At 38.4% G+C, this 12,482-nt stretch overlaps 1 protein-coding gene across 4 annotated transcripts in view; it reads right to left on the minus strand.

Moving 5' to 3' along the window:
- SMOX (spermine oxidase) overlaps positions 1-12,482 on the minus strand; it is a 127,809-nt gene that overhangs the window by 94,525 nt on the left and 20,802 nt on the right. The window contains exon 1 of one of the 4 annotated variants that reach the window (XM_053704295.1): positions 8,431-8,584. The exons of the other annotated variants lie outside the window; for them this stretch is intronic. The gene's annotated coding sequence lies outside the window, so the exon portion shown is untranslated. Of the gene's footprint in view, positions 1-8,430; positions 8,585-12,482 lie in introns of those variants that run through there. 4 annotated transcript variants of the gene reach the window in all.

Genomic DNA, 12,482 nt, shown 5'->3' on the forward strand with positions numbered 1-12,482 from the left:
ATTTTTGCAAGTAACATCTTACTTATTCCCCTCATTAGTTAAGATGTAATATTTATTTGTAGCCAATTTTTGTTTTTGCTAGTTTTGTTACATATTGTGAAGACGAGTTATTTATCACATATATCAGGGCTACTTAGGTTACATTTTTGTTTATATGAACATTGTAATGTCAGGCATTTTCCCATTTTTAACTTTCCTTTTAGTTGTTTGTCCCAATGCAGCCACCGTAGTTATCTGAGAATGCTCAGTTGCGCAGATGAGAAGCTGCAGGTGTTTAGCATTCACAGTACATTGTGAAGGGTATTTAAGGTAAGTAAGTTGCACTATATTTGTTATCAGTCTGAGGCAAGGGCCCCAACTACCCTGAAACGTCACAGTTCAATTAAAGAAGTTTGTGTTTTCACAGCGGAGAGTGCGGGACCTGATATTGATTCTATATCTCTTATGGATTTCAAGCATGGATAATCCCCTATTACATAGTACTTACATGACATATACTGAGCATCTTTTCGCATGTATACAATCTCACAAAAGTGAGTACACCCCTCACATTTTTTAAAATATTTTATTATATCTTTTCATGCGACAACACTGAAGAAATGACACTTTGCTACAATGTAAAGTAGTGAGTGTACAGCCTGTATAACAGTGTAAATTTGCTGTCCCCTCAAAATAACTCAATACACAGCCATTAATGTCTAAACTGTTGGCAACAAAAGTGAGTACACCCCTAAGTGGAAATGTCCAAATTGGGCCCAATTAGCTATTTTCCCTCCCCGGTGTCATGTGACTCGCTAGGGTTACAAGGTCTCAGTTGTGAATGGGGAGTAGGTGTGTTAAATTTGCTGTTATTCTCACACTGGTCACTGGAAGTTAAGTATGGTACCTCATGGAAAAGAACTCTGAGTATCTGAAAAAAGAATTGTTTCTCTTCATAAAGATGGCTTATGCTATAAGAAGATTGCCAAGACCCTGAAACTGAGCTGCAGCAAGGTGGGCAAGACCATACAGCGGTTTAACAGGACAGGTTCCACCAAGAACAGGCCTCACCATGGTCGACCAAAGAAGTTGAGTGCACGTTCTCAGCATCATATCCAGAGGTTGTTTTTGGGAAATAGACGTATTAGTGCTGCCAGCATTGCTGCAGAGGTTGAAAGGATGAGGGGTCAGCATGTCAGTGCTCAGAACATATACCGCACACTGCATCAAATTGGTCTGCATGGCTGTCGTCCCAGAAGGAAGCCTCTTCTAAAGATGATGCACATGAAACCCTGCAAACAGTTTGCTAAAAACAAGCAGACTAAGGACATGGATTACTGTGTCCTGTGGTTCGATGAGACCAAGATAAACTTATTTGGTTCAGATGGTGTCAAGCGTGTGTGTGGCGGCAACCAGGTGAGGAGTACAAAGACAAGTGTGTCTTCCCTACAGTCAAGCATGCAGGTGGGAGTGTCATGGTCTGGGCCTGCATGAGTGCAGCCGGCACTGGGGAGCTACAGTTCATTGAAGGAACCATGAATGACAACATGTACTGTGACATACTGAAGCAGAGCATGATCCCCTCCCTTCGGAGACTGAGCCGCAGGGCAGTATTCCAACATGTTAACGACCCCAAACACACCTGAAAAACGACCACTGCCTTGCTAAAGAAGCTGAGGGTAAAGGTGATGGACTGGCCAAGCATGTCTCCAGACCTAAACCCTATTGAGCATCTGTGGGGAATCCTCAAACAGAAAACGATGGAGCGCAAGGTCTCTAACATCCACCAGCTCTGTGATGTTGTCAGGGTGGAGTGGAAGAGAACTCCAGTGGCAACCTGTGAAGTTCTGGTGAACTCCATGCCCAAGAGGGTTCAGGCAGTGCTGGAAAATAATGGTGGCCACACAAAATAGACACTTTGGGCCCAATTTGGACATTTCCACATAGGGGCGTACTCACTTTTGTTGCCAACGGTTTAGACATTAATAGCTGTGTGTTGAGTTATTTTGAGGGGACAGCAAATTTACACTGTTATTTATACAGGCTGTACACTCACTACTTTACATTGCAGCAAAATGTAATTTCTTCAGTGTTGTCACATGAAAAAATATTTTAAAAAAAATGTGAGGTGTACTCACTTTTGTGAGATACTGTATGCATACATACTATATGTATTTTTGATGTGTTTTGTGAGACTTTGTTTTGCTAAACAGTTAACTAGAGATCTGAGGTAGTGCTAACCCGACGCGTGTTAACTTCAATTGAGCTCAAGTGATAGCATTTACTTTCAACTTGTAATACGAGCGAAAAACCTGATAAACCCTTTTTTGCTTGCGCGCAACAGTTAGCGTGGCACTTGTAATTTAGCCCAAAATGTTTTATGTCCCTAATTGTAGGCAGGGCGAGGTGTGCATCTAATGACAACATGAGGGGTTATAACAAGTAAACAATTCAGACAGACAAAAGCATACAATTTTTTTTTACAAAAAGTTTATAAATGTCATGAGGTATAGTGCTTCATACATACTCTTGAGCCTACCTACCCATTTTTTTTAAATAAGGATATTAACAGAACAAAGCCCAACTTTTCTGTCGTATTTTTAAAGCATATACCCTGAATCATGAAAGAAAGAAAAAACACATTTTAATTGCATTTTTAGCTCAGACTATTTCATTTTAAATTAAAAATAAATACATAATCTTGGGACCCTAGATCTCTCTGCTTGTTTATGCTATGCGGCTCCTCTGTGATATATTAGTTTTATTTAATAGAAAACCTAAGCACTTTAATCCTCTCATAAACCAACCCAAAGAACAAACCTAACCCACACAGTATACAGGTGAAGAGGAATGACTCAACTGAATATTTCTAAATCTTAAGCAACTTCCTTTATGACTTACTGTACGACTGATAGCTGGTGCTAGGGTCAAACCAGGACATCCCTGTAGATTATGAAATAGGACGTAAACTCGTCAGCACGGAAATCACACAAAGGCGTAAATAGGATGAGATAACCAAAAATAATCCCAGCTAAAAAGAGTTGAGCAGACATAGAAATAAAAAAAAAAAAAACACTTTTAAATTTAAATTTTTCAGGACTCAGACAAAGTAGTTTGTGTTCACTACTCATCCTGCAACTTTGTATTTCACAGACGAAAAAGGCTAAACAAATAATTAAAGTCCTGCTGGGGAACTACAGAGAACTGCTGGTCTCAAGCAGGAAACAGTAATTAAGCTAACTGGAAGCAGCAGTCACGTGGTCCAACCACTGGCTTTGTTCAGCTCTTGCAACTTACAAGTGGGACTTTTATCTATGTGTTTAACTCATTTGTGGGGGTTAAACTCAGTATTCTAGGGTGAATATCAACACACCATATACTCTAATTATTTTTCTACTACATGCTACTAGATCCTGTTTCACTCATGTAACATGTTGAGCAAATCCTTTTCCATTAGATCTTTTAACATTAAAATATTGCCAGCAGCAAATAACCCAGTCAACTAGAGCGGCTCTTATGAGATAATCAGCGAAGAGTACAGTGAATAAATGCTAGTGCAGAGGTTTAACTCCTAGATAGTAATTGCAAGTACCACTCCTAAATTAAACAGAAATATATCATCATTTCACCAAAAGCCGATTTGCTTTACATTACTATTGTCTCCTTCCAGATTTTGTTACCAATAAAACGGCTGATTATGCACAGTTCCCCTTCTTATTGGAATTCCCTGATGAAAAATGTGAGATCTCTTTGGTGGGCATAAAAAAAAAAAAAAAAAATCCCCAAACTCATTAAAAGGGCTATGAAACCTTCCATGATCTAGATAGAACATGTCATTTTAAACAAATTTCCAACTTACTTCTGTTAACAAAATGTGCTTTGTTCTCTTGTTATCTTTTGTTGCAACAAAAACCTAGGTATGCTCAGGAGCAACAAAGCACTACTGTGAGCTAGCGGCTGATTGGTGGCTGTGCATATATGCCTCATCATTGGCTTGCCTGATGTGCTCAGCTAGCTCCCAGTAGTACATTGTTGCACCTAAATTCAATGCAAATTTGATAATAGAATTAAATTAGAAAGTTGTTTTAAAATATTGTATGCTCTGAATCATAAGAGTTCTGGGTTTCCTGTACCTATAGAACTTTGACCCTGGTGACTGAACACAGTCTGGCTCGTATACATATTTTTAACTCCTCTAATTATCATGCATGCAAAGACAAGTCTAGAGTACTGAAGAGTGGATCATTGATTGCAAAGCATGAATAAACCTCAAATAACCATGTGTATTAAAGCGACATAAAACCCAAATGTTTCCATTCAGGATTCAGAAACACTATGAAATTTTAAACAACTTTCCAATTTAATTCTATTATCTAATTTGCTTCATTTGTTTGATATACTCTGTTGAAAAGCATTCCAAATAGACTCAGTAGCTGCTGATTGGTGGCTGCACATAGATGCCTTGTGCAATTGGCTCACCCATTGGCATTGCTATTTCTTCAATAACGAATATCTAAAGAATAAAGTAAATTAGATAATAGAAGTAAATTGAAATGTTTAAAATTGCATTCTCTATCTGAATCACGAATTGAAACATTTGGGTTTTATGTCCCTTTAAAGTATATGCTCACGATAACAATGGAACTGCACTCTTGTTGCATACAATGCACTCACACAACCAACAAATACTGAATCACTGAAAATAGAGCTTTACAGAGTTACAGCAATGCAAAACGTCACAAATGACCGAATGCTATCTGAAAGTTTCCAAGTTGGTGTTAAAAAGGGACATTCGAGACAAAATTAGAATCTGCATGGATGCATTTCAGTTTTGAATAGAAGCATTTTTGTAATATACATGTATTAGCAAAAATGCTTCTAATATAAATCTATAGTTGTTGCAAAAATGTATTTAAGTATGCACAGTGCATCAGCATTTTTAACACAGCACTTGCACCATCTGGTAATGGCAATTAACAAATTGATCCGACATGATACAAGCCCCACTGGCACTCTACGCAGCTGCAGTATTTAAAATACTGGTGCATTGAGAATATATAACTATGCTTCACATGTAGAGAAAAATGTTAACACTAAAACAGAGATAACTTTTACTAGAATCATTTTTGCCCACACATACAGAATATATTGTAAATGTGTTTCTATTCAAATACCTAGTTTATCTATGTGCATTTAAATTTTGATCGTTCCTTTACAATGGATATTCAACAATTGAAATACATGAGCGCTTTCTAATTTTGAATAGAAGCAGTATTCCAATACAAAAGTGTTAGGTAACGTTTTCTGTGCAAGGCAAACAGGTACATATTCTTACTGCGCTTGTAATCAAGCTCTGATTGGCTATAACCAAGTCTGCATCATAGAGAATAGATTTAACTAGCATCTCTCTGAGCAGGCACAGTTGTTGAATAAGGGTGCACGTGTACACACACACTATACTACAAACAGGTTTGCTAATACAACGGCATTGCAAAAATACTTCTATTACAAACTGAAATACATTCATGTGCTTTCCAATATTGAGTTTTAGGTCCTTTTATATCACAGAATAGCAGGCAAGGTTGCAACATAAATGAAATCAATAGTTTTTCAAATGCTTCCTATAAAATTTGTAGCAGAAAAAAAAAAAAAAAAAAAAAAAAAAAAAAAAAAAAAAAATGTATAGATTGTAATATTCTAAACAGTGATATTCAATGAGAAACATTTTAGCATCAATCAAAAAAGCTCAGCATATGCAGAATTAGTCACATGATATAGACTAGCGTGTGTTCTACAGAGTCAAATATAGAACAGTACATTGATAATACAAAAAAAAGTGCAGACATAAACTAAACTCTTCACAATACTCATCTTTTGGTTTATAAAATGTTCTAAAAATACCCAGATTTGTACATTTCTTGCAGACAATTAGATAGCTCAGAGAAGATAATCAGCACAAGGCAAAGGTTCTGTATGAACATTAAAGGGACACTGTACCCAATTTTTTTCTTTTGTAATTCAGAAAGAGCATGCGATTTTAAGCAACTTTCTAATTTACTCCTATTATCAATTTTTCTTCGTTCTCTTGCTATCATTATTTGAAAAAGAAGGCATCTAAGCTTTTTTTTGGTTTCAGTACTCTGGACAGCACTTTTGTATTGGTGGATGAATTTATCCACCAATCAGCAAGGACAACCCAGGTTGTTCACCAAAAAATGGGCCGGCATCTAAACTTACATTCTTGCATTTCAAATAAAGATACCAAGAGCATGAAGAAAATTTGATCATAGGAGTAAATTAGAAAGTTGCTTAAAATTTCATGCTCAATCTGAATCACGAAAGAAAATTTTTGGGTACAGTATCCCTTTAACCATTTCAATTGCTTTAACGCAAAATAAAGTCTAAACCCTGAAACATCACAATATTGGAATAAAGTAATTTGGTGATTCAAATTCTGGAGAGTGCCTGCTTTTTGTGCTGGAATATATAGATATAGAAGAAAAAAAAAAAAAAAAAAAAAAAAAAAAAAAAAAGGCTTTTATATATAGTCCCAAGGCAGCATATTTCCCAAAACAGCAGCTACCAGGGTGCATGCAGAATACTATGTAAATCTCAGAAATAGCTTGCAATAGCTAGGTTTTAAACTCAGTCTGAAAAAGGGGTGAAATACCCAAAATATCATTGTACACAATAAGGCAAATGACATGCCATCTATTTCGGGGGGGGGGAGAAATTATATATATATACACATACACACACACACACACACTATTATTTTTTTTTTCCCTCTCCTTTCCTACTCTTTCAGGACTAAACAGAAAATGTCACACACCAAAAGACAAATCAGTGGATCGAAGATCAAATAACTTATTTTGCAGAAGATCATAAGCACACTATATACAGGTTTATAAACATACAGTCTTTAGAAGAAGAAAAAAAAAAAAAAAAGATGTCTGATAAGTTTGCACATTTTTGGTGAACTCTGCACATTCATATTAACACTTATGCTATTAATTTTCTTTTTTTTTTGTTTTAGCTATTCTTTATGTGTGCATTATGGTCACTGCCAAAGCTATACCAAAACGTAGGTGTATTTGGGCTGAAAATTTGTTTTTCGCATATTGATTTAATCAGAAGGCAGATATAAAAATTAATCTGGATCTAAACCCATGCGTTCGCTAATGATGATAAACAGTGAATTTGTGTAATATACCAATGTTTGGGGGGGGGGGGGGGAAGGGGGTTTAATATATACTTAGTCTATGGATGACACAGCCAATACTTAAATTTACACAAATTATGTCTAAAGAAATACATTTGACAATTTACTGGTATACAAATAAATGTCATACATAAAGTTGGCATTAGAGTGATTTTCAATATAATCAACAGCCAATAGATTTTCCATGATACAGCATTTCCACACATAATGAGCAAATAGGCATACATTAGAGCCACACATACAAAAAGAAATTCTGCAAGATGTGTGATGTACTTGTGAGAAATGAAAGGATAACTATAGGTACCCAAAGCTGCAGGGACTTCAGTGACATGAGCTACAGGCACCTTCATAATGACACATTAGGGAGACCTGCAGGCATTTTAGAAATAAAAAAAAAAAAAAAAAAAAAAATATAAAAGGAAAGGCCATTTGCCACTAGTGATGAAGAAGGAATCAGATCAGCAGAGACCCCAGAAAACAGTAAAAGGGGAGGGGGCAGGTGTCTCAACAAGAATATGAAGATTATAGCCTCTACAGATATCCCAGCAGTGACTAGGAAGGAAAGAGAGCAGCAGACACTTCAGTGGTGATGAAAGACACATACTCCAGTATAGGCTTGTTTAGATGTGGGAAAGTTGTTGACCACAAGTAGGTGAGAGAAAAAGGAACAAGCTGCAGACCACAGAGTGAAGAAGGGCTGGCCATTGTTCCTGGGGGGGCAAATGCCCTCTAGGTTGTATCCATATTATGTATACATATATTTTTTTATTTTATTTTTTATTTGTGATGACCCCATACATGAAAGTTCCCTTGATGAGAAGAATGGGCAGAGGCACAAACACCAACAAATAGGGGCAAATGCCCACCTAGGCACAGTACACCCTTAGCAAAGAGGGCAGCCACACACACAAAACCCATTAGAAAATATTCCCCCTCCCAAGTAAAATGAGGGAAATCTACACAGTAGAAACCAGCTCAATACACCCATCAGAGCTGCGTAATAACCAGAGCAGCTCACACACAAAGCGAATACGGAGCAAGCGCAGTCACGCTGTGAAATGCTGTCAGTTCGTGGGTTACTGTTACAGCACTGGCAGCAACCAGATCTAGCCGCCTGAGCTGGTGATACCCCAGATCCAGGTGCCCAGTAGGGGCTCTTCTGTAGCCCTTTGGGGGTAATTCAATACTATCACACAGATGTCAGATACCCGCACGCTCCAACCCTGTACCTTTCTCCAAGCGTGTGCACGTGAAGTGAGTGCGGGGCCCTCTCAGAGATATCACGGATCCTTCCCCGGTAATCACTGCTCACAGTTCAGCCGTCGTTGGCACTGTGTGGCCGGAGCCGGCAGCCTGTGTTTATCTGCGAACAAGATCCTCCCCCAGCCTACACAATACGTACCTCCCATTGCAGGAGCTAGTGCGGCCGCCCCTTGCACACACCGTAACCCCGTGTCACGGCCAAGTGTGTTACTAGTGCGCTTGAGGTGCACGCGCTGCCTGGCTCAGGGACGCGCTCTGCTTGACACGTACATATACAGAGGTCATGCTAGGGGTGCACGCGATTAGAGGAAATCTGGAGGCTGCACTTAAAAAAAATTGTGTGCGTGTCACATTAACCCCTTGGTTTCTAGCGCTCTTCTACAAGAATAACCCCTCCGTCACCCTTTATCCTACATTTGTATTAGGGATTCGTTTCCTTTATGCTATAAAATGAAATAAATACAAAAATCCCTGCTGCCTCTCAATATCATAAAAATAACCCATTATTGTCATTTACTCTCATACACAAAAGCCCTAGTCTCTAGCCCTCTCGTTAGCCTGCAAACATTAACCTCTTGTTGTCTGTGATTCAAAACTATTGTCTCCCTTACAGAAAATGAATCACCCATTGTCTACATAGCTTACAAAAACCCTTTCACTTCCCAAAAAAAAAACGAGTCAATTGCTCTGCTTCAAAATTAACCCCTCACTGTTTTGCAGTTTTTATGAGAATTAACCATTTGCTGCCTCTTGCTTTGCTACAAAATCGACCCCACAATGTCTCTCACTAGTCTACAAGGAACCCTTTGTTGCTACTCTCTCCTACAAACAATGGTACCTTGTTGTCTCCCACTATCCTACAAGACGATCCCTTCATTGTCTCTTACTATCCAACAAAAAATAACCCTTCTTTGTCACTAGCTGTCCTTCAAAACTGAACAACAAATTAAAGGGACATGAAATCCCAAATTTTTATATTTTTATACTTTATTTAAGCGCTAACATATTCTGCAGCGCTGTCTGTGGGTACAATTCGTATAAATCAGTGTTAATTTCTTTGACAAACGACATATTTACAGTGATGAAAACTAAGTTAATATAATAAAAAGTATAATGAACAATTTTAGTTGAAGAGGGCGCTCAAAGCAATAAGGTTAAATAAGTAAATCTGAAAATAAACAATATATATATTATCTCAACTCTTGCCCACTTTTCATCCATTTCCTCCAGACACTTACACAACCACTACACTCCCATATAATTCCTCTACTCCCCCTCATCACACACTATATATAGGCTTACCAGAAGTCCCACTTTTTCTGGGATTGTCCCGGTTTGGAGGCGCTGTGCCAGTGTCCCACCCAGTTGTTCATTCTGTCCCAGTAAGGTCGCCACCTCCAGGTTTCAAATCATGTGTCCGGGTAGCCCACCTGAAACCCAGACACATTATTCAAAATGACTGGACTGTGACTCTCCAGCATAGTTGGATTCTGATACGTTGTTACATACAGCCCTGCTTAGCTTAACGTTCATGTCCTTCAAAGTTTACATTTAGTAATACCGGCTGAGTGAGCAGCATAGGGTTTTTTAATTTTGTAGTACTACTAGTAAACACATGCCACAAGAATTTAACACCCACCCGACCCCTGGTGACATTCCCGGTAATACACCTTTAGGGGAATCATATGGGTATGACTAGGAAGTACAGACAGGCAGGATTTTTGGCTTGGATCTTGCTTTACTGCATGCAGGATAGCATTTTGGCTATAATCTTCCTGCATTATGGTATAGAGTAGCCTCTTAAACAGCTTTAGCGGGTACGTGTTTCTTTTTTACTTTCATTCAATGTTGTATTTATGCCTTATCAGTATTTGGCTCTGTTCCTTAATTAGACACATAAAACACATATTACACTGCAGATATTAAATTGTGAAATTGATAATTATGAAAGTGATAATTATGCTTGATGTTTGGCATTATTTAGAATCTGAGATTTAGATTAATGATTTATTTGCCATGACAACGTAATGGTGCCTTTTTCACTAGGGGGCGGTGTTATGGTCTATTTAAACTGATTCACTTGTTTGACTGAGGAAGGGTAGAGTATCCACGAAACATTACACACATAAAAGCTACTACTTTAAAAGGACCGGTAATTGCCACGCCCCCTTGACCACGCTCCTGACCACACCCCCACTGGCACCGCACCAGGTGGTCCCAGTTTCACCTCTAAAAATTATGGTAAGCCTAACTATATATACTGTAGATCTCATACTGGCAATGGCATTACAGTTTTTCTTTTTAATAATTTAAAGTTGCACATCTGCTTGAAAAAATGAAGACTGTCACATGCAAGTTGTTATAATTAATGCATCTAATTACTAGTCTTTTGTGAAAAAGCAAGGCCATGGTCTTGTTTTTTTTTATGACATTTGGTTTTATTTAATTTTAAGATAAATAAGATATTATATATCACAACTCTGTATTGCATGTTCAAACCTTAATACCATAAATAATAACAGGTTAATAGATGTTACCTCCATATAATACGTTTGGTAAATCTAGAGAAATTCTCAAATAATGCGCTACACTTAACTAAACCCATTCGAATACAGTTGACTAAATCTACTTTAGATTTAGTCGACTTGAATCTTATGATATTTAGTTGACTAAAACTAGACTAAAACCTAAACAAATCAGATTATTTAACTATGACTAAAACTAAATGGCCTTTTTTCATCAACAGACTATGACTTAAACTAAATCAAAATTTGCTGTCAAAATGAACACTGGTATACGTAAAATATTTATACAATACTTTTAAGAGACAAGACACAATTTGATAAACAAATACAGGAGGAGTTGATGTCCCTATTCATGTGGGAATTTATAATCTAGAAGGGTAGGAGGGTGGCAACAGGAGCTGTGGACTGCAAGGACGAGAATGGTGTTAACACAGAGTTAGATGAGGACAATTATTAAGTAAGTGGAATTAATCTGTTACTGAATTGGGTGGTAGGCCTTCTTGAACAAAAATGTGTTTAGGAAGTGCTTAAACGAAGAAGGACTAGGGAAAAATCTGACAGTGCAGGGACGAGCGTTCCAGAGGCTTGGTGCCGCACTAGAGAAGTCCTGAAGTCTAACAAGGGAAGAGGTGATAATAGAAGATGCAAGGAGCAGGTCATTGTTGTATCTTAGTGGGCAGTCTCGGGCCGCCCTCAGGTGGAGAAAGGGGTTACTGGTGTCAGGGGCCGGTTGGTCCAAGTGACCCAGTTGGGGCCTGGATACCAGAGTAATTCTGCTGCTTCTGTGGTTCTGCATGATAGCGAGGGGGAAGTACTCAACAGTTGCTGAGGCCCTGGCTGGCACTTTCACTGTGATGGATGAGGTTTTCCAGGAGAGAAGGAGAGCTTCGTCCAGCCCTGCAAAGTCATTGTTATTAGTGATCCAGTGGTGGATCCAGAAGGGGGAGGGGCAACTCGGCAATTGCACCCCTCCCCCGTCAGTCCCTTTAGGGTTGCAACCTGTCCAGGTTTCAAACTGTGTACTTCTTACACAGGACCGGACATGCAAACTGGTATACTTAGTAACCGCACTAATGGGCATATTTAGCTATTTGGGCATTGACTTACACACATGCCTTGTTATTTTTCATACCAGACTTTATTTTAATATTTTCACTCCTAATGAGGCTACAACCCATTACAGGGCAAGCCGTTCATGATTAATATTGCAGCCAATGGGGTTAAGCCACTTTACAAGCTTGTAGATTGTGCGATGTCACAGCAAACTCGATGAGCTCAGCTTGCAGTTAGTCTGGTTAGCTGTATGTGGGGACTGGTTCTCTGTATAGATAGGAGAGTGGTGGGACTGTCGTTAATGTGCGTCATGTATAATATGTTAAAGTGTACGTTGTTGTTTTATAATTATTTGATCTCGTCTGTGCTGTAATTTGATTCGGTGGTGTTACCCACTCTAACAACAGGCTAAATAATTTGTGTTGTGAAGGATGAATTAC

The sequence above is a fragment of the Bombina bombina genome, chromosome 2 (genome assembly GCF_027579735.1).
Source record: "Bombina bombina isolate aBomBom1 chromosome 2, aBomBom1.pri, whole genome shotgun sequence".
Taxonomy (NCBI): Eukaryota; Metazoa; Chordata; class Amphibia; order Anura; family Bombinatoridae; genus Bombina; species Bombina bombina.